Below are 20,561 nucleotides of genomic sequence, written 5' to 3' on the forward strand. Positions count from 1 at the left end.
TATAAGGAACAGTGCACAGTCTCTCTCTCTCTCTCTCTTTCTCTCTCACCTGAACCAGTAACTCGCTGCCACAGCTCAACCTGTAGCTCTGTTGCCCGAACCGGAACCAGAAACCAACCAAGTCTTTGCCGGCAACAGAAGAGTTAAACTGGGAGAAGGAGATTGAGCCGTACGAAGAATTCTTTTAAAGGACTTTATTAAATAAAGAACTTTACAGACTGCGCATGCCCGCCTGTGACCACCTGATCAGTGGAGTTTTACAGCTGGACAATTGAGTAAGTCGAATGTATATGAAAGTGTTCAGTCATTTAAATAGCTATTTGAGTCTTAAGAAACTTGACCCTTGGAACGAACAGGGCCCTGCTTTCCTCAAAGACTTTGTCTTCAAGTAACTACGGTGGAACCCTGCTTACAAAGAAGATTTTGTGCACAACCTTGGAGCCTTCAAACCAGTGGAAAATCTGTTTGGAAAAGACTCTAATTTCGCGAAACCCCAACTTCCAGGTGCATCGACTGAGTGGAAGTTCTTGGACAAAGCTGAACCGCACTGCCTTTGTTCCAAACCACACGGACCATGTGCCGTGTGCTGTGATCTGAGCCCGAAGACAGAGAGGCCTCTCTGCGACGAAGTTCAGATAAGTTTAACAGTTTGGAGTTCATGATTCATGACATTTGAGAAATCAATTAGAAATGTTATTCTGTGATTCATAACTCTAGAATGTGTAATATCATTTAGTTTTCTTAAATATAAATTTGTGTTGCATTAAACTGTTTTGTTGATAATTTTAGAAATAAAATCTGTCAACCCCGAGAAATATCTTCTCATTCCTGTTTAACTGTTTAGTCTGAAATTGACACAAGTCAATAGTCGTTAGATTATTGGTGGCCCTGCCTATCCTTGATCATTGAATAATAATCAGTTAAGGGAAATTGTGGTAACAAGTAACGATAGGATCTTTCTCGGCACCTAAACGTAAATGAGACTGATATATATATAACGAGAAGTTACCTGACATAAATACTAACCTGCGTAGTTATTTAATGTCTGACTAACAATACTAACGAGAGACTCACCTTCGTCTTACTAACCGGTATTGTAGTTAATGTGTTTATAACCTTTTTTGTTTAACGATTTGTGTGTTATCATATGCGATCCCATGGTCTTTGATTTGGTCACGGAAGTGATTTGTCTTTGATTTGTTGATCTAGAGTTGAATTTTGATTAGCTTTTCCCTTTTGTATAATTAGTGTAGTGCTACATTTAGTCTTTGTTTTTGAATAAATTTAACAATTTATATCTTTGGAATTGGTGTCTGTGTCCAATTATTACAGAAATTGAGTTCTACAAGATTCCAGGATTCGTGATAAGGTGATACTATAAATTCACTTCTTAAATTGAAATTTATAAGTGTACCTTACGATGCAACAGATAGCACTGCAACTCAGTGTAGGTGTGCGTTCAGTCCGGCAAACACAACATTTCAGTTATGAAACGCTTTCTACAGGTGATGTATAAATGTAATATTTTCACACATTTGAATAAGTTTGATTTGATACAAGATTTATGAAGTTGACCAAACAAAATGACATAATATTTTTCAGGGGATAAAAATCTCACGACACAATTGGGTAGTCCTCACGGCACACGGGTTGAAAACCACTGAGCCAAGCCACGGTGCTTCTTGGCTTTGCACGGCCACTGAGACTGCCAGGGGAAGATGGTGAGAAGCTTCCCTTCGATAGCTCAGTAGGTAGAGCGGAGGACTGTAGGTTTCAGGCAGCGGGCATCCTTAGGTCGCTGGTTCAATTCCGGCTCGAAGGAAGGCGTGATTATGGTTTGACATCGGTTTTGGACGAGCTCCCAAATGTCAAGCCATTGGAATTGCATGAGGACAAGGAGAAAACACCGGAAATTCGGATTTGCTGTGGAGAACTCGCATTGCCCAAACATCTCATATGCATGTGACCCTTTTCACCCTGAGCCCAGTTTTCTAAACCGGCCAGAAAGCGGTCTGGAACAATCATGAAGCCAACACATTGTGAAGCACTTCACTGAAGCCCGGGTAGCTCAGCCGGTAGAGCATCAGACTTTTAATCTGAGGGTCCAGGGTTCGAGTCCCTGTTCGGGTGCCTTGTTGACCGAGGGCCATGATGGTGAAAAGCCTGGATGGCCTTCCAGGTGACAATGAAATATGCAGTTGCGTCTAGGCAAGGTGTCTAGTCCTGTTTGCTTCTTTCGGCAAATATCCAGCCTGGGCAAGTGTTGTCTTCCAGAGGCAAGTCAAGCCAGGAACTCTGAGAGATGTTTTTGCCGTTGACGACGTGTCACTTTAGAACAGCACAACATCCATCTCTACTTGACTTGGCACAATCTGTGAGGGTTGGGCCAATACAACGTGTCCACACATTTGCAGGCGTCTTGAAATACTTGGAATGACCTGTGGCCCCATGCCATGCAGAAGTCCACAGCTATGCGTGTCAGCATGCTCTGCTCCTCATCCCCAATGTGCCACTTGTAAGAACTTTGTAAAAAGCGACAGAGAACATGATCAGCAAAGAAACACAATTCTCCTGAGAACGACAATCATCGTGCCGATCGTAATCTCGTGTGTGTCTCGAATGGCAACAGGCTGCTAAAACTATTATCACACGCACATTGCATGTTAAAGTATGTCAGTAAGGGAGTAATTAAAAGGGCAAATGTGTGAAGTGCAAGGAGTGGCCCTTAGTGGTTAGGTAAAAAAGTACACAGACAAACTAAATAATCCCTTGATACAAATAATTTATTTAGTGCAGACAGACCAAGACCAGCCACAATAAACTATTCGCAGTAAATATAAATTCACAGCAAAATAGGTTCAGTTCACAATATCCTATAACAAGCTGCACAAAGGCAGCGCTAGCAGTGGAAAGAACGAAGAACTGCAGGAGAAACGCCGGGGCTATTTAGAGCCCGATTATTCAACACAGAGGGGGAAAACCAGGGCCAAATGAGACTTAGAGGAACAGGAGACATCCAACAACAGTATAAAGATAAAAAGGAATTCACCACATGTCCCTTTAATCAATTGCCTTGCAGTTCCACTGTGTAGCGTTATGTTGGGTGTATTTTGATAAGAGCATTTGGGCTCTGAGCTGAAGCACTGATCTAAAGAAGACCTCTCCACCCCCAAAGTTATCAGATTTCCTTTGCTCATCAGCTTGGAACTGGTTTGCATCAAAGTGACAGTTTTGGGGAGGATGGCACCGAGAAGAGGCCAAATAGGTTGAATCCTGCTATGAGATGTCTGGAGAAAGGGGCCTGTAGGTGATAAAAACTCTTTGAAGTGGACGAGAGCCGAAATCCCGACATAGAGCTACGAACCCGGGCCAACCGGCATTTCCAAAAGATGGCATGGATTGACATCAGTCATAAATCAAGCCCCCCTCCATTAGGACACTGGGGGCTGAAACCGAAATCCAATCTCAAGAACTCAAGAACCAATCACCTATTGATCTGACAGACTATAAGGAACAGTGCACAGTCTCTCTCTCTCTCTCTCTCTCTCTCTCTCTCTTTCTCTCTCACCTGAACCAGTAACTCGCTGCCACAGCTCAACCTGTAGCTCTGTTGCCCGAACCGGAACCAGAAACCAACCAAGTCTTTGCCGGCAACAGAAGAGTTAAACTGGGAGAAGGAGATTGAGCCGTACGAAGAATTCTTTTAAAGGACTTTATTAAATAAAGAACTTTACAGACTGCGCATGCCCGCCTGTGCCCACCTGATCAGTGGAGTTTTACAGCTGGACAATTGAGTAAGTCGAATGTATATGAAAGTGTTCAGTCATTTAAATAGCTATTTGAGTCTTAAGAAACTTGACCCTTGGAACGAACAGGGCCCTGCTTTCCTCAAAGACTTTGTCTTCAAGTAACTACGGTGGAACCCTGCTTACAAAGAAGATTTTGTGCACAACCTTGGAGCCTTCAAACCAGTGGAAAATCTGTTTGGAAAAGACTCTAATTTCGCGAAACCCCAACTTCCAGGTGCATCGACTGAGTGGAAGTTCTTGGACAAAGCCGAACCGCACTGCCTTTGTTCCAAACCACACGGACCATGTGCCGTGTGCTGTGATCTGAGCCCGAAGACAGAGAGGCCTCTCTGCGACGAAGTTCAGATAAGTTTAACAGTTTGGAGTTCATGATTCATGACATTTGAGAAATCAATTAGAAATGTTATTCTGTGATTCATAACTCTAGAATGTGTAATATCATTTAGTTTTCTTAAATATAAATGTGTGTTGCATTAAACTGTTTTGTTGATAATTTTAGAAATAAAATCTGTCAACCCCGAGAAATATCTTCTCATTCCTGTTTAACTGATTAGTATGAAATTGACACAAGTCAATAGACGTTAGATTATTGGTGGCCCTGCCTATCCTTGATCATTGAATAATAATCAGTTAAGGGAAATTGTGGTAACAAGTAACGATAGGATCTTTCTCGGCACCTAAACGTAAATGAGACTGATATATATATAACGAGAAGTTACCTGACATAAATACTAACCTGCGTAGTTATTTAATGTCTGACTAACAATACTAACGAGAGACTCACCTTCGTCTTACTAACCGGTATTGTAGTTAATGTGTTTATAACCTTTTTTGTTTAACGATTTGTGTGTTATCATATGCGATCCCATGGTCTTTGATTTGGTCACGGAAGTGATTTGTCTTTGATTTGTTGATCTAGAGTTGAATTTTGATTAGCTTTTCCCTTTTGTATAATTAGTGTAGTGCTACATTTAGTCTTTGTTTTTGAATAAATTTAACAATTTATATCTTTGGAATTGGTGTCTGTGTCCAATTATTACAGAAATTGAGTTCTACAAGATTCCAGGATTCGTGATAAGGTGATACTATAAATTCACTTCTTAAATTGAAATTTATAAGTGTACCTTACGATACAACTGATAGCACTGCAACTCAGTGTAGGTGTGCGTTCAGTCCGGCAAACACAACATTTCAGTTATGAAACGCTTTCTACAGGTGATGTATAAATGTAATATTTTCACACATTTGAATAAGTTTGATTTGATACAAGATTTATGAAGTTGACCAAACAAAATGACATAATATTTTTCAGGGGATAAAAATCTCACGACACAATTGGGTAGTCCTCACGGCACACGGGTTGAAAACCACTGAGCCAAGCCACGGTGCTTCTTGGCTTTGCACGGCCACTGAGACTGCCAGGGGAAGACGGTGAGAAGCTTCCCTTCGATAGCTCAGTTGGTAGAGCGGAGGACTGTAGGTTTCAGGCAGCGGGCATCCTTAGGTTGCTGGTTCAATTCCGGCTCGAAGGAAGGCGTGATTATGGTTTGACATCGGTTTTGGACGAGCTCCCAAATGTCAAGCCATTGGAATTGCATGAGGACAAGGAGAAAACACCGGAAATTCGGATTTGCTGTGGAGAACTCGCATTGCCCAAACATCTCATATGCATGTGACCCTTTTCACCCTGAGCCCAGTTTTCTAAACCGGCCAGAAAGCGGTCTGGAACAATCATGAAGCCAACACATTGTGAAGCACTTCACTGAAGCCCGGGTAGCTCAGCCGGTAGAGCATCAGACTTTTAATCTGAGGGTCCAGGGTTCGAGTCCCTGTTCGGGCGCCTTTTTGACCGAGGGCCATGATGGTGAAAAGCCTGGATGGCCTTCCAGGTGACAATGAAATATGCAGTTGCGTCTAGGCAAGGTGTCTAGTCCTCTTTGCTTCTTTCGGCAAATATCCAGCCTGGGCAAGTGTTGTCTTCCAGAGGCAAGTCAAGCCAGGAACTCTGAGAGATGTTTTTGCCGTTGACGACGTGTCACTTTAGAACAGCACAACATGCATCTCTACTTGACTTGGCACAATCTGTGAGGGTTGGGCCAACACAACGTGTCCACACATTTGCAGGCGTCTTGAAATACTTGGAATGACCTGTGGCCCCATGCCATGCAGAAGTCCACAGCTATGCGTGTCAGCATGCTCTGCTCCTCATCCCCAATGTGCCACTTGTAAGAACTTTGTAAAAAGCGACAGAGAACATGATCAGCAAAGAAACACAATTCTCCTGAGAACGACAATCATCGTGCCGATCGTAATCTCAGTGCATACCTGGATGCCCAACAAGCCAAGCCAGTGGTTCCCAAGCGTTGTAATGCCACGGCACACTTTGCTGAGACCAAAAACCTTCGCGGCGCACCAACATGAAAAAAAAAAAAACGGATTTACTAGGTATTGTCTCACCTGAATGGCAACAGGCTGCTAAAACTATTATCACACGCACATTGCATGTTAAAGTATGTCAGTAAGGGAGTAATTTAAAGGGCAAATGTGTGAAGTGCAAGGAGTGGCCCTTAGTGGTTAGGTAAAAAAGTACACAGACAAACTAAATAATCCCTTGATACAAATCATTTATTTAGTGCAGACAGACCAAGACCAGCCACAATAAACTATTCGCAGTAAATATAAATTCACAGCAAAATAGGTTCAGTTCACAATATCCTATAACAAGCTGCACAAAGGCAGCGCTAGCAGTGGAAAGAACGAAGAACTGCAGGAGAAACGCCGGGGCTATTTAGAGCCCGATTATTCAACACAGAGGGGGAAAACCAAGGCCAAATGAGACTTAGAGGAACAGGAGACATCCAACAACAGTATAAAGATAAAAAGGAATTCACCACATGTCCCTTTAATCAATTGCCTTGCAGTTCCACTGTGTAGCGTTATGTTGGGTGTATTTTGATAAGAGCATTAGGGCTCTGAGCTGAAGCACTGATCTAAAGAAGACCTCTCCACCCCCAAAGTTATCAGATTTCCTTTGCTCATCAGCTTGGAACTGGTTTGCATCAAAGTGACAGTTTTGGGGAGGATGGCACCGAGAAGAGGCCAAATAGGTTGAATCCTGCAATGAGATGTCTGGAGAAAGGGGCCTGTAGGTGATAAAAACTCTTTGAAGTGGACGAGAGCCGAAATCCCGACATAGTGCTACGAACCCGGGCCAACCGGCATTTCCAAAAGATGGCATGGATTGACATCAGTCATAAATCAAGCCCCCCTCCATTAGGACACTGGGGGCTGAAACCGAAATCCAATCTCAAGAACTCAAGAACCAATCACCTATTGATCTGACAGACTATAAGGAACAGTGCACAGTCTCTCTCTCTCTCTCTCTCTCTCTCTTTCTCTCTCTCTCTCTTTCTCTCTCACCTGAACCAGTAACTCGCTGCCACAGCTCAACCTGTAGCTCTGTTGCCCGAACCGGAACCAGAAACCAACCAAGTCTTTGCCGGCAACAGAAGAGTTAAACTGGGAGAAGGAGATTGAGCCGTACGAAGAATTCTTTTAAAGGACTTTATTAAATAAAGAACTTTACAGACTGCGCATGCCCGCCTGTGCCCACCTGATCAGTGGAGTTTTACAGCTGGACAATTGAGTAAGTCGAATGTATATGAAAGTGTTCAGTCATTTAAATAGCTATTTGAGTCTTAAGAAACTTGACCCTTGGAACGAACAGGGCCCTGCTTTCCTCAAAGACTTTGTCTTCAAGTAACTACGGTGGAACCCTGCTTACAAAGAAGATTTTGTGCACAACCTTGGAGCCTTCAAACCAGTGGAAAATCTGTTTGGAAAAGACTCTAATTTCGCGAAACCCCAACTTCCAGCTGCATCGACTGAGTGGAAGTTCTTGGACAAAGCCGAACCGCACTGCCTTTGTTCCAAACCACACGGACCATGTGCCGTGTGCTGTGATCTGAGCCCGAAGACAGAGAGGCCTCTCTGCGACGAAGTTCAGATAAGTTTAACAGTTTGGAGTTCATGATTCATGACATTTGAGAAATCAATTAGAAATGTTATTCTGTGATTCATAACTCTAGAATGTGTAATATCATTTAGTTTTCTTAAATATAAATGTGTGTTGCATTAAACTGTTTTGTTGATAATTTTAGAAATAAAATCTGTCAACCCCGAGAAATATCTTCTCATTCCTGTTTAACTGTTTAGTCTGAAATTGACACAAGTCAATAGACGTTAGATTATTGGTGGCCCTGCCTATCCTTGATCATTGAATAATAATCAGTTAAGGGAAATTGTGGTAACAAGTAACGATAGGATCTTTCTCGGCACCTAAACGTAAATGAGACTGATATATATATAACGAGAAGTTACCTGACATAAATACTAACCTGCGTAGTTATTTAATGTCTGACTAACAATACTAACGAGAGACTCACCTTCGTCTTACTAACCGGTATTGTAGTTAATGTGTTTATAACCTTTTTTGTTTAACGATTTGTGTGTTAGAGCATCAGACTTTTAATCTGAGGGTCCAGGGTTCGAGTCCCTGTTCGGGCGCCTTGTTGACCGAGGGCCATGATGGTGAAAAGCCTGGATGGCCTTCCAGGTGACAATGAAATATGCAGTTGCGTCTAGGCAAGGTGTCTAGTCCTCTTTGCTTCTTTCGGCAAATATCCAGCCTGGGCAAGTGTTGTCTTCCAGAGGCAAGTCAAGTCAGGAACTCTGAGAGATGTTTTTGCCGTTGACGACATGTCACTTTAGAACAGCACAACATGCATCTCTACTTGACTTGGCACAATCTGTGAGGGTTGGGCCAACACAACGTGTCCACACATTTGCAGGCGTCTTGAAATACTTGGAATGACCTGTGGCCCCATGCCATGCAGAAGTCCACAGCTATGCGTGTCAGCATGCTCTGCTCTTCATCCCCAATGTGCCACTTGTAAGAACTGTGTAAATAGCGACAGAGAACGTGATCAGCAAAGAAACACAATCCTCCTGAGAACGACAATCATCGTGCCGATCGTAATCTCAGTGCATACCTGGATGCCCAACAAGCCAAGCCAGTGGTTCCCAAGCGTTGTAATGCCACGGAACACTTTGCTGAGACCAAAAACCTTCGCGGCGCACCAACATGAAAAAAAAAAAAAAGGATTTACTAGGTATTGTCTCACCTGAATGGCAACAGGCTGCTAAAACTATTATCACACGCACATTGCATGTTAAAGTATGTCAGTAAGGGAGTAATTAAAAGGGCAAATGTGTGAAGTGCAAGGAGTGGCCCTTAGTGGTTAGGTAAAAAAGTACACTGACAAACTAAATAATCCCTTGATACAAATCATTTATTTAGTGCAGACAGACCAAGACCAGCCACAATAAACTATTCGCAGTAAATATAAATTCACAGCAAAATAGGTTCAGTTCACAATATCCTATAACAAGCTGCACAAAGGCAGCGCTAGCAGTGGAAAGAACGAAGAACTGCAGGAGAAACGCCGGGGCTATTTAGAGCCCGATTATTCAACACAGAGGGGGAAAACCAGGGCCAAATGAGACTTAGAGGAACAGGAGACATCCAACAACAGTATAAAGATAAAAAGGAATTCACCACATGTCCCTTTAATCAATTGCCTTGCAGTTCCACTGTGTAGCGTTATGTTGGGTGTATTTTGATAAGAGCATTTGGGCTCTGAGCTGAAGCACTGATCTAAAGAAGACCTCTCCACCCCCAAAGTTATCAGATTTCCTTTGCTCATCAGCTTGGAACCGGTTTGCATCAAAGTGACAGTTTTGGGGTGGATGGCACCGAGAAGAGGCCAAATAGGTTGAATCCTGCTATGAGATGTCTGGAGAAAGGGGCCTGTAGGTGATAAAAACTCTTTGAAGTGGACGAGAGCCGAAATCCCGACATAGAGCTACGAACCCGGGCCAACCGGCATTTCCAAAAGATGGCATGGATTGACATCAGTCATAAATCAAGCCCCCCTCCATTAGGACACTGGGGGCTGAAACCGAAATCCAATCTCAAGAACTCAAGAACCAATCACCTATTGATCTGACAGACTATAAGGAACAGTGCACAGTCTCTCTCTCTCTCTCTCTCTCTCTTTCTCTCTCTCTCTCTTTCTCTCTCACCTGAACCAGTAACTCGCTGCCACAGCTCAACCTGTAGCTCTGTTGCCCGAACCGGAACCAGAAACCAACCAAGTCTTTGCCGGCAACAGAAGAGTTAAACTGGGAGAAGGAGATTGAGCCGTACGAAGAATTCTTTTAAAGGACTTTATTAAATAAAGAACTTTACAGACTGCGCATGCCCGCCTGTGCCCACCTGATCAGTGGAGTTTTACAGCTGGACAATTGAGTAAGTCGAATGTATATGAAAGTGTTCAGTCATTTAAATAGCTATTTGAGTCTTAAGAAACTTGACCCTTGGAACGAACAGGGCCCTGCTTTCCTCAAAGACTTTGTCTTCAAGTAACTACGGTGGAACCCTGCTTACAAAGAAGATTTTGTGCACAACCTTGGAGCCTTCAAACCAGTGGAAAATCTGTTTGGAAAAGACTCTAATTTCGCGAAACCCCAACTTCCAGCTGCATCGACTGAGTGGAAGTTCTTGGACAAAGCCGAACCGCACTGCCTTTGTTCCAAACCACACGGACCATGTGCCGTGTGCTGTGATCTGAGCCCGAAGACAGAGAGGCCTCTCTGCGACGAAGTTCAGATAAGTTTAACAGTTTGGAGTTCATGATTCATGACATTTGAGAAATCAATTAGAAATGTTATTCTGTGATTCATAACTCTAGAATGTGTAATATCATTTAGTTTTCTTAAATATAAATGTGTGTTGCATTAAACTGTTTTGTTGATAATTTTAGAAATAAAATCTGTCAACCCCGAGAAATATCTTCTCATTCCTGTTTAACTGTTTAGTCTGAAATTGACACAAGTCAATAGACGTTAGATTATTGGTGGCCCTGCCTATCCTTGATCATTGAATAATAATCAGTTAAGGGAAATTGTGGTAACAAGTAACGATAGGATCTTTCTCGGCACCTAAACGTAAATGAGACTGATATATATATAACGAGAAGTTACCTGACATAAATACTAACCTGCGTAGTTATTTAATGTCTGACTAACAATACTAACGAGAGACTCACCTTCGTCTTACTAACCGGTATTGTAGTTAATGTGTTTATAACCTTTTTTGTTTAACGATTTGTGTGTTAGAGCATCAGACTTTTAATCTGAGGGTCCAGGGTTCGAGTCCCTGTTCGGGCGCCTTGTTGACCGAGGGCCATGATGGTGAAAAGCCTGGATGGCCTTCCAGGTGACAATGAAATATGCAGTTGCGTCTAGGCAAGGTGTCTAGTCCTCTTTGCTTCTTTCGGCAAATATCCAGCCTGGGCAAGTGTTGTCTTCCAGAGGCAAGTCAAGTCAGGAACTCTGAGAGATGTTTTTGCCGTTGACGACGTGTCACTTTAGAACAGCACAACATGCATCTCTACTTGACTTGGCACAATCTGTGAGGGTTGGGCCAACACAACGTGTCCACACATTTGCAGGCGTCTTGAAATACTTGGAATGACCTGTGGCCCCATGCCATGCAGAAGTCCACAGCTATGCGTGTCAGCATGCTCTGCTCTTCATCCCCAATGTGCCACTTGTAAGAACTGTGTAAATAGCGACAGAGAACGTGATCAGCAAAGAAACACAATCCTCCTGAGAACGACAATCATCGTGCCGATCGTAATCTCAGTGCATACCTGGATGCCCAACAAGCCAAGCCAGTGGTTCCCAAGCGTTGTAATGCCACGGAACACTTTGCTGAGACCAAAAACCTTCGCGGCGCACCAACATGAAAAAAAAAAAAAAGGATTTACTAGGTATTGTCTCACCTGAATGGCAACAGGCTGCTAAAACTATTATCACACGCACATTGCATGTTAAAGTATGTCAGTAAGGGAGTAATTAAAAGGGCAAATGTGTGAAGTGCAAGGAGTGGCCCTTAGTGGTTAGGTAAAAAAGTACACTGACAAACTAAATAATCCCTTGATACAAATCATTTATTTAGTGCAGACAGACCAAGACCAGCCACAATAAACTATTCGCAGTAAATATAAATTCACAGCAAAATAGGTTCAGTTCACAATATCCTATAACAAGCTGCACAAAGGCAGCGCTAGCAGTGGAAAGAACGAAGAACTGCAGGAGAAACGCCGGGGCTATTTAGAGCCCGATTATTCAACACAGAGGGGGAAAACCAGGGCCAAATGAGACTTAGAGGAACAGGAGACATCCAACAACAGTATAAAGATAAAAAGGAATTCACCACATGTCCCTTTAATCAATTGCCTTGCAGTTCCACTGTGTAGCGTTATGTTGGGTGTATTTTGATAAGAGCATTTGGGCTCTGAGCTGAAGCACTGATCTAAAGAAGACCTCTCCACCCCCAAAGTTATCAGATTTCCTTTGCTCATCAGCTTGGAACCGGTTTGCATCAAAGTGACAGTTTTGGGGTGGATGGCACCGAGAAGAGGCCAAATAGGTTGAATCCTGCTATGAGATGTCTGGAGAAAGGGGCCTGTAGGTGATAAAAACTCTTTGAAGTGGACGAGAGCCGAAATCCCGACATAGAGCTACGAACCCGGGCCAACCGGCATTTCCAAAAGATGGCATGGATTGACATCAGTCATAAATCAAGCCCCCCTCCATTAGGACACTGGGGGCTGAAACCGAAATCCAATCTCAAGAACTCAAGAACCAATCACCTATTGATCTGACAGACTATAAGGAACAGTGCACAGTCTCTCTCTCTCTCTCTCTCTCTCTCTCTCTCTTTCTCTCTCTCTCTCTTTCTCTCTCACCTGAACCAGTAACTCGCTGCCACAGCTCAACCTGTAGCTCTGTTGCCCGAACCGGAACCAGAAACCAACCAAGTCTTTGCCGGCAACAGAAGAGTTAAACTGGGAGAAGGAGATTGAGCCGTACGAAGAATTCTTTTAAAGGACTTTATTAAATAAAGAACTTTACAGACTGCGCATGCCCGCCTGTGCCCACCTGATCAGTGGAGTTTTACAGCTGGACAATTGAGTAAGTCGAATGTATATGAAAGTGTTCAGTCATTTAAATAGCTATTTGAGTCTTAAGAAACTTGACCCTTGGAACGAACAGGGCCCTGCTTTCCTCAAAGACTTTGTCTTCAAGTAACTACGGTGGAACCCTGCTTACAAAGAAGATTTTGTGCACAACCTTGGAGCCTTCAAACCAGTGGAAAATCTGTTTGGAAAAGACTCTAATTTCGCGAAACCCCAACTTCCAGCTGCATCGACTGAGTGGAAGTTCTTGGACAAAGCCGAACCGCACTGCCTTTGTTCCAAACCACACGGACCATGTGCCGTGTGCTGTGATCTGAGCCCGAAGACAGAGAGGCCTCTCTGCGACGAAGTTCAGATAAGTTTAACAGTTTGGAGTTCATGATTCATGACATTTGAGAAATCAATTAGAAATGTTATTCTGTGATTCATAACTCTAGAATGTGTAATATCATTTAGTTTTCTTAAATATAAATGTGTGTTGCATTAAACTGTTTTGTTGATAATTTTAGAAATAAAATCTGTCAACCCCGAGAAATATCTTCTCATTCCTGTTTAACTGATTAGTATGAAATTGACACAAGTCAATAGACGTTAGATTATTGGTGGCCCTGCCTATCCTTGATCATTGAATAATAATCAGTTAAGGGAAATTGTGGTAACAAGTAACGATAGGATCTTTCTCGGCACCTAAACGTAAATGAGACTGATATATATATAACGAGAAGTTACCTGACATAAATACTAACCTGCGTAGTTATTTAATGTCTGACTAACAATACTAACGAGAGACTCACCTTCGTCTTACTAACCGGTATTGTAGTTAATGTGTTTATAACCTTTTTTGTTTAACGATTTGTGTGTTAGAGCATCAGACTCTTAATCTGAGGGTCCAGGGTTCGAGTCCGTGTTCGGGCGCCTTGTTGACCGAGGGCCATGATGGTGAAAAGCCTGGATGGCCTTCCAGGTGACAATGAAATATGCAGTTGCGTCTAGGCAAGGTGTCTAGTCCTCTTTGCTTCTTTCGGCAAATATCCAGCCTGGGCAAGTGTTGTCTTCCAGAGGCAAGTCAAGCCAGGAACTCTGAGAGATGTTTTTGCCGTTGACGACGTGTCACTTTAGAACAGCACAACATGCATCTCTACTTGACTTGGCACAATCTGTGAGGGTTGGGCCAACACAACGTGTCCACACATTTGCAGGCGTCTTGAAATACTTGGAATGACCTGTGGCCCCATGCCATGCAGAAGTCCACAGCTATGCGTGTCAGCATGCTCTGCTCTTCATCCCCAATGTGCCACTTGTAAGAACTGTGTAAAAAGCGACAGAGAACGTGATCAGCAAAGAAACACAATTCTCCTGAGAACGACAATCATCGTGCCGATCGTAATCTCAGTGCATACCTGGATGCCCAACAAGCCAAGCCAGTGGTTCCCAAGCGTTGTAATGCCACGGCACACTTTGCTGAGACCAAAAACCTTCGCGGCGCACCAACATGAAAAAAAAAAAAAAGGATTTACTAGGTATTGTCTCACCTGAATGGCAACAGGCTGCTAAAACTATTATCACACGCACATTGCATGTTAAAGTATGTCAGTAAGGGAGTAATTAAAAGGGCAAATGTGTGAAGTGCAAGGAGTGGCCCTTAGTGGTTAGGTAAAAAAGTACACAGACAAACTAAATAATCCCTTGATACAAATAATTTATTTAGTGCAGACAGACCAAGACCAGACACAATAAACTATTCGCAGTAAATATAAATTCACAGCAAAATAGGTTCAGTTCACAATATCCTATAACAAGCTGTATTTAACGAAGTGGTTAAACGTTACAAAGGGCATTACAATTGTTGAAAAACAATAGCACACGGATCAAACATGCTATCCCCGCCGTTTTATTCGATTTGATTAGACGTTTCGCGACCGAAATGTTTTGTGTGCAGACTGAACGCACACCTGAGCCGAGCATGATCACAATACATATCCACAGTTAATCTAAGCAGTATCATATTGTAACCGTTTCGGTCTGTTATCAACCCTTCCGGATCCAAAACCAGGAGTCAGACACCCTTTTCGGTGGACACCCTGTTGACTTCTCACAAGCACCATCTGCCTTCACAAAGGCAGCGCTAGCAGTGGAAAGAACGAAGAACTGCAGGAGAAACGCCGGGGCTATTTAGAGCCCGATTATTCAACACAGAGGGGGAAAACCAGGGCCAAATGAGACTTAGAGGAACAGGAGACATCCGACAACAGTATAAAGATAAAAAGGAATTCACCACATGTCCCTTTAATCAATTGCCTTGCAGTTCCACTGTGTAGCGTTATGTTGGGTGTATTTTGATAAGAGCATTTGGGCTCTGAGCTGAAGCACTGATCTAAAGAAGACCTCTCCACCCCCAAAGTTATCAGATTTCCTTTGCTCATCAGCTTGGAACTGGTTTGCATCAAAGTGACAGTTTTGGGGAGGATGGCACCGAGAAGAGGCCAAATAGGTTGAATCCTGCTATGAGATGTCTGGAGAAAGGGGACTGTAGGTGATAAAAACTGTTTGAAGTGGACGAGACGAAATCCCGACATAGAGCTACGAACCCGGGCCAACCGGCATTTCCAAAAGATGGCATGGATTGACATCAGTCATAAATCAAGCCCCCCTCCATTAGGACACTGGGGGCTGAAACCGAAATCCAATCTCAAGAACTCAAGAACCAATCACCTATTGATCTGACAGACTATAAGGAACAGTGCACAGTCTCTCTCTCTCTCTCTCTTTCTCTCTCACCTGAACCAGTAACTCGCTGCCACAGCTCAACCTGTAGCTCTGTTGCCCGAACCGGAACCAGAAACCAACCAAGTCTTTGCCGGCAACAGAAGAGTTAAACTGGGAGAAGGAGATTGAGCCGTACGAAGAATTCTTTTAAAGGACTTTATTAAATAAAGAACTTTACAGACTGCGCATGCCCGCCTGTGCCCACCTGATCAGTGGAGTTTTACAGCTGGACAATTGAGTAAGTCGAATGTATATGAAAGTGTTCAGTCATTTAAATAGCTATTTGAGTCTTAAGAAACTTGACCCTTGGAACGAACAGGGCCCTGCTTTCCTCAAAGACTTTGTCTTCAAGTAACTACGGTGGAACCCTGCTTACAAAGAAGATTTTGTGCACAACCTTGGAGCCTTCAAACCAGTGGAAAATCTGTTTGGAAAAGACTCTAATTTCGCGAAACCCCAACTTCCAGGTGCATCGACTGAGTGGAAGTTCTTGGACAAAGCTGAACCGCACTGCCTTTGTTCCAAACCACACGGACCATGTGCCGTGTGCTGTGATCTGAGCCCGAAGACAGAGAGGCCTCTCTGCGACGAAGTTCAGATAAGTTTAACAGTTTGGAGTTCATGATTCATGACATTTGAGAAATCAATTAGAAATGTTATTCTGTGATTCATAACTCTAGAATGTGTAATATCATTTAGTTTTCTTAAATATAAATTTGTGTTGCATTAAACTGTTTTGTTGATAATTTTAGAAATAAAATCTGTCAACCCCGAGAAATATCTTCTCATTCCTGTTTAACTGTTTAGTCTGAAATTGACACAAGTCAATAGTCGTTAGATTATTGGTGGCCCTGCCTATCCTTGATCATTGAATAATAATCAGTTAAGGGAAATTGTGGTAACAAGTAACGATAGGATCTTTCTCGGCACCTAAACGTAAATGAGACTGATATATATATAACGAGAAGTTACCTGACATAAATACTAACCTGCGTAGTTATTTAATGTCTGACTAACAATACTAACGAGAGACTCACCTTCGTCTTACTAACCGGTATTGTAGTTAATGTGTTTATAACCTTTTTTGTTTAACGATTTGTGTGTTATCATATGCGATCCCATGGTCTTTGATTTGGTCACGGAAGTGATTTGTCTTTGATTTGTTGATCTAGAGTTGAATTTTGATTAGCTTTTCCCTTTTGTATAATTAGTGTAGTGCTACATTTAGTCTTTGTTTTTGAATAAATTTAACAATTTATATCTTTGGAATTGGTGTCTGTGTCCAATTATTACAGAAATTGAGTTCTACAAGATTCCAGGATTCGTGATAAGGTGATACTATAAATTCACTTCTTAAATTGAAATTTATAAGTGTACCTTACGATGCAACAGATAGCACTGCAACTCAGTGTAGGTGTGCGTTCAGTCCGGCAAACACAACATTTCAGTTATGAAACGCTTTCTACAGGTGATGTATAAATGTAATATTTTCACACATTTGAATAAGTTTGATTTGATACAAGATTTATGAAGTTGACCAAACAAAATGACATAATATTTTTCAGGGGATAAAAATCTCACGACACAATTGGGTAGTCCTCACGGCACACGGGTTGAAAACCACTGAGCCAAGCCACGGTGCTTCTTGGCTTTGCACGGCCACTGAGACTGCCAGGGGAAGATGGTGAGAAGCTTCCCTTCGATAGCTCAGTAGGTAGAACGGAGGACTGTAGGTTTCAGGCAGCGGGCATCCTTAGGTCGCTGGTTCAATTCCGGCTCGAAGGAAGGCGTGATTATGGTTTGACATCGGTTTTGGACGAGCTCCCAAATGTCAAGCCATTGGAATTGCATGAGGACAAGGAGAAAACACCGGAAATTCGGATTTGCTGTGGAGAACTCGCATTGCCCAAACATCTCATATGCATGTGACCCTTTTCACCCTGAGCCCAGTTTTCTAAACCGGCCAGAAAGCGGTCTGGAACAATCATGAAGCCAACACATTGTGAAGCACTTCACTGAAGCCCGGGTAGCTCAGCCGGTAGAGCATCAGACTTTTAATCTGAGGGTCCAGGGTTCGAGTCCCTGTTCGGGTGCCTTGTTGACCGAGGGCCATGATGGTGAAAAGCCTGGATGGCCTTCCAGGTGACAATGAAATATGCAGTTGCGTCTAGGCAAGGTGTCTAGTCCTGTTTGCTTCTTTCGGCAAATATCCAGCCTGGGCAAGTGTTGTCTTCCAGAGGCAAGTCAAGCCAGGAACTCTGAGAGATGTTTTTGCCGTTGACGACGTGTCACTTTAGAACAGCACAACATCCATCTCTACTTGACTTGGCACAATCTGTGAGGGTTGGGCCAATACAACGTGTCCACACATTTGCAGGCGTCTTGAAATACTTGGAATGACCTGTGGCCCCATGCCATGCAGAAGTCCACAGCTATGCGTGTCAGCATGCTCTGCTCCTCATCCCCAATGTGCCACTTGTAAGAACTTTGTAAAAAGCGACAGAGAACATGATCAGCAAAGAAACACAATTCTCCTGAGAACGACAATCATCGTGCCGATCGTAATCTCGTGTGTGTCTCGAATGGCAACAGGCTGCTAAAACTATTATCACACGCACATTGCATGTTAAAGTATGTCAGTAAGGGAGTAATTAAAAGGGCAAATGTGTGAAGTGCAAGGAGTGGCCCTTAGTGGTTAGGTAAAAAAGTACACAGACAAACTAAATAATCCCTTGATACAAATAATTTATTTAGTGCAGACAGACCAAGACCAGCCACAATAAACTATTCGCAGTAAATATAAATTCACAGCAAAATAGGTTCAGTTCACAATATCCTATAACAAGCTGCACAAAGGCAGCGCTAGCAGTGGAAAGAACGAAGAACTGCAGGAGAAACGCCGGGGCTATTTAGAGCCCGATTATTCAACACAGAGGGGGAAAACCAGGGCCAAATGAGACTTAGAGGAACAGGAGACATCCAACAACAGTATAAAGATAAAAAGGAATTCACCACATGTCCCTTTAATCAATTGCCTTGCAGTTCCACTGTGTAGCGTTATGTTGGGTGTATTTTGATAAGAGCATTTGGGCTCTGAGCTGAAGCACTGATCTAAAGAAGACCTCTCCACCCCCAAAGTTATCAGATTTCCTTTGCTCATCAGCTTGGAACTGGTTTGCATCAAAGTGACAGTTTTGGGGAGGATGGCACCGAGAAGAGGCCAAATAGGTTGAATCCTGCTATGAGATGTCTGGAGAAAGGGGCCTGTAGGTGATAAAAACTCTTTGAAGTGGACGAGAGCCGAAATCCCGACATAGAGCTACGAACCCGGGCCAACCGGCATTTCCAAAAGATGGCATGGATTGACATCAGTCATAAATCAAGCCCCCCTCCATTAGGACACTGGGGGCTGAAACCGAAATCCAATCTCAAGAACTCAAGAACCAATCACCTATTGATCTGACAGACTATAAGGAACAGTGCACAGTCTCTCTCTCTCTCTCTCTCTCTCTCTCTCTCTTTCTCTCTCACCTGAACCAGTAACTCGCTGCCACAGCTCAACCTGTAGCTCTGTTGCCCGAACCAGAACCAGAAACCAACCAAGTCTTTGCCGGCAACAGAAGAGTTAAACTGGGAGAAGGAGATTGAGCCGTACGAAGAATTCTTTTAAAGGACTTTATTAAATAAAGAACTTTACAGACTGCGCATGCCCGCCTGTGCCCACCTGATCAGTGGAGTTTTACAGTTGGACAATTGAGTAAGTCGAATGTATATGAAAGTGTTCAGTCATTTAAATAGCTATTTGAGTCTTAAGAAACTTGACCCTTGGAACGAACAGGGCCCTGATTTCCTCAAAGACTTTGCTTCAAGTAACTACGGTGGAACCCTGCTTACAAAGAAGATTTTGTGCACAAACTTGGAGCCTTCAAACCAGTGGAAAATCTGTTTGGAAAAGACTCTAATTTCGCGAAACCCCAACTTCCAGGTGCATCGACTGAGTGGAAGTTCTTGGACAAAGCCGAACCGCACTGCCTTTGTTCCAAACCACACGGACCATGTGCCGTGTGCTGTGATCTGAGCCCGAAGACAGAGAGGCCTCTCTGCGACGAAGTTCAGATAAGTTTAACAGTTTGGAGTTCATGATTCATGACATTTGAGAAATCAATTAGAAATGTTATTCTGTGATTCATAACTCTAGAATGTGTAATATCATTTAGTTTTCTTAAATATAAATATGTGTTGCATTAAACTGTTTTGTTGATAATTTTAGAAATAAAATCTGTCAACCCTGAGAAATATCTTCTCATTCCTGTTTAACTGTTTAGTCTGAAATTGACACAAGTCAATAGACGTTAGATTATTGGTGGCCCTGCCTATCCTTGATCATTGAATAATAATCAGTTAAGGGAAATTGTGGTAACAAGTAACGATAGGATCTTTCTCGGCACCTAAACGTAAATGAGACTGATATATATATAACGAGAAGTTACCTGACATAAATACTAACCTGCCTAGTTATTTAATGTCTGACTAACAATACTAACGAGAGACTCACCTTCGTCTTACTAACCGGTATTGTAGTTAATGTGTTTATAACCTTTTTTGTTTAACGATTTGTGTGTTATCATATGCGATCCCATGGTCTTTGATTTGGTCACGGAAGTGATTTGTCTTTGATTTGTTGATCTAGAGTTGAATTTTGATTAGCTTTTCCCTTTTGTATAATTAGTGTAGTGCTACATTTAGTCTTTGTTTTTGAATAAATTTAACAATTTATATCTTTGGAATTGGTGTCTGTGTCCAATTATTACAGAAATTGAGTTCTACAAGATTCCAGGATTCGTGATAAGGTGATACTATAAATTCACTTCTTAAATTG

The 20,561-nt window shown here is 42.7% G+C and overlaps 6 non-coding genes across 6 annotated transcripts; all 6 read left to right on the plus strand.

Annotated features, from left to right (window-relative positions):
- Positions 1-1,733: 1,733 nt before the first annotated feature.
- trnay-gua (transfer RNA tyrosine (anticodon GUA)) lies at positions 1,734-1,822 on the plus strand. Its single transcript is given in 2 exon segments — positions 1,734-1,770; positions 1,787-1,822. It is a non-coding gene; the product is annotated as a tRNA-Tyr (tRNA).
- A 235-nt stretch (positions 1,823-2,057) lies between these two features.
- trnak-uuu (transfer RNA lysine (anticodon UUU)) lies at positions 2,058-2,130 on the plus strand. Its single transcript has one exon. It is a non-coding gene; the product is annotated as a tRNA-Lys (tRNA).
- Positions 2,131-5,252: 3,122 nt separating this feature from the next.
- On the plus strand, positions 5,253-5,341 carry trnay-gua (transfer RNA tyrosine (anticodon GUA)). The gene is given in 2 exon segments: positions 5,253-5,289; positions 5,306-5,341. It is a non-coding gene; the product is annotated as a tRNA-Tyr (tRNA).
- A 235-nt stretch (positions 5,342-5,576) lies between these two features.
- Positions 5,577-5,649, plus strand: trnak-uuu (transfer RNA lysine (anticodon UUU)). Its single transcript has one exon. It is a non-coding gene; the product is annotated as a tRNA-Lys (tRNA).
- An 11,729-nt stretch (positions 5,650-17,378) lies between these two features.
- Positions 17,379-17,467, plus strand: trnay-gua (transfer RNA tyrosine (anticodon GUA)). The gene is given in 2 exon segments: positions 17,379-17,415; positions 17,432-17,467. It is a non-coding gene; the product is annotated as a tRNA-Tyr (tRNA).
- A 235-nt stretch (positions 17,468-17,702) lies between these two features.
- Positions 17,703-17,775, plus strand: trnak-uuu (transfer RNA lysine (anticodon UUU)). Its single transcript has one exon. It is a non-coding gene; the product is annotated as a tRNA-Lys (tRNA).
- The last annotated feature ends 2,786 nt before the right edge of the window (positions 17,776-20,561 follow it).

The sequence above is a fragment of the Amia ocellicauda genome, unplaced genomic scaffold (assembly GCF_036373705.1).
Source record: "Amia ocellicauda isolate fAmiCal2 unplaced genomic scaffold, fAmiCal2.hap1 HAP1_SCAFFOLD_108, whole genome shotgun sequence".
In the NCBI taxonomy this organism is placed as follows: domain Eukaryota; kingdom Metazoa; phylum Chordata; class Actinopteri; order Amiiformes; family Amiidae; genus Amia; species Amia ocellicauda.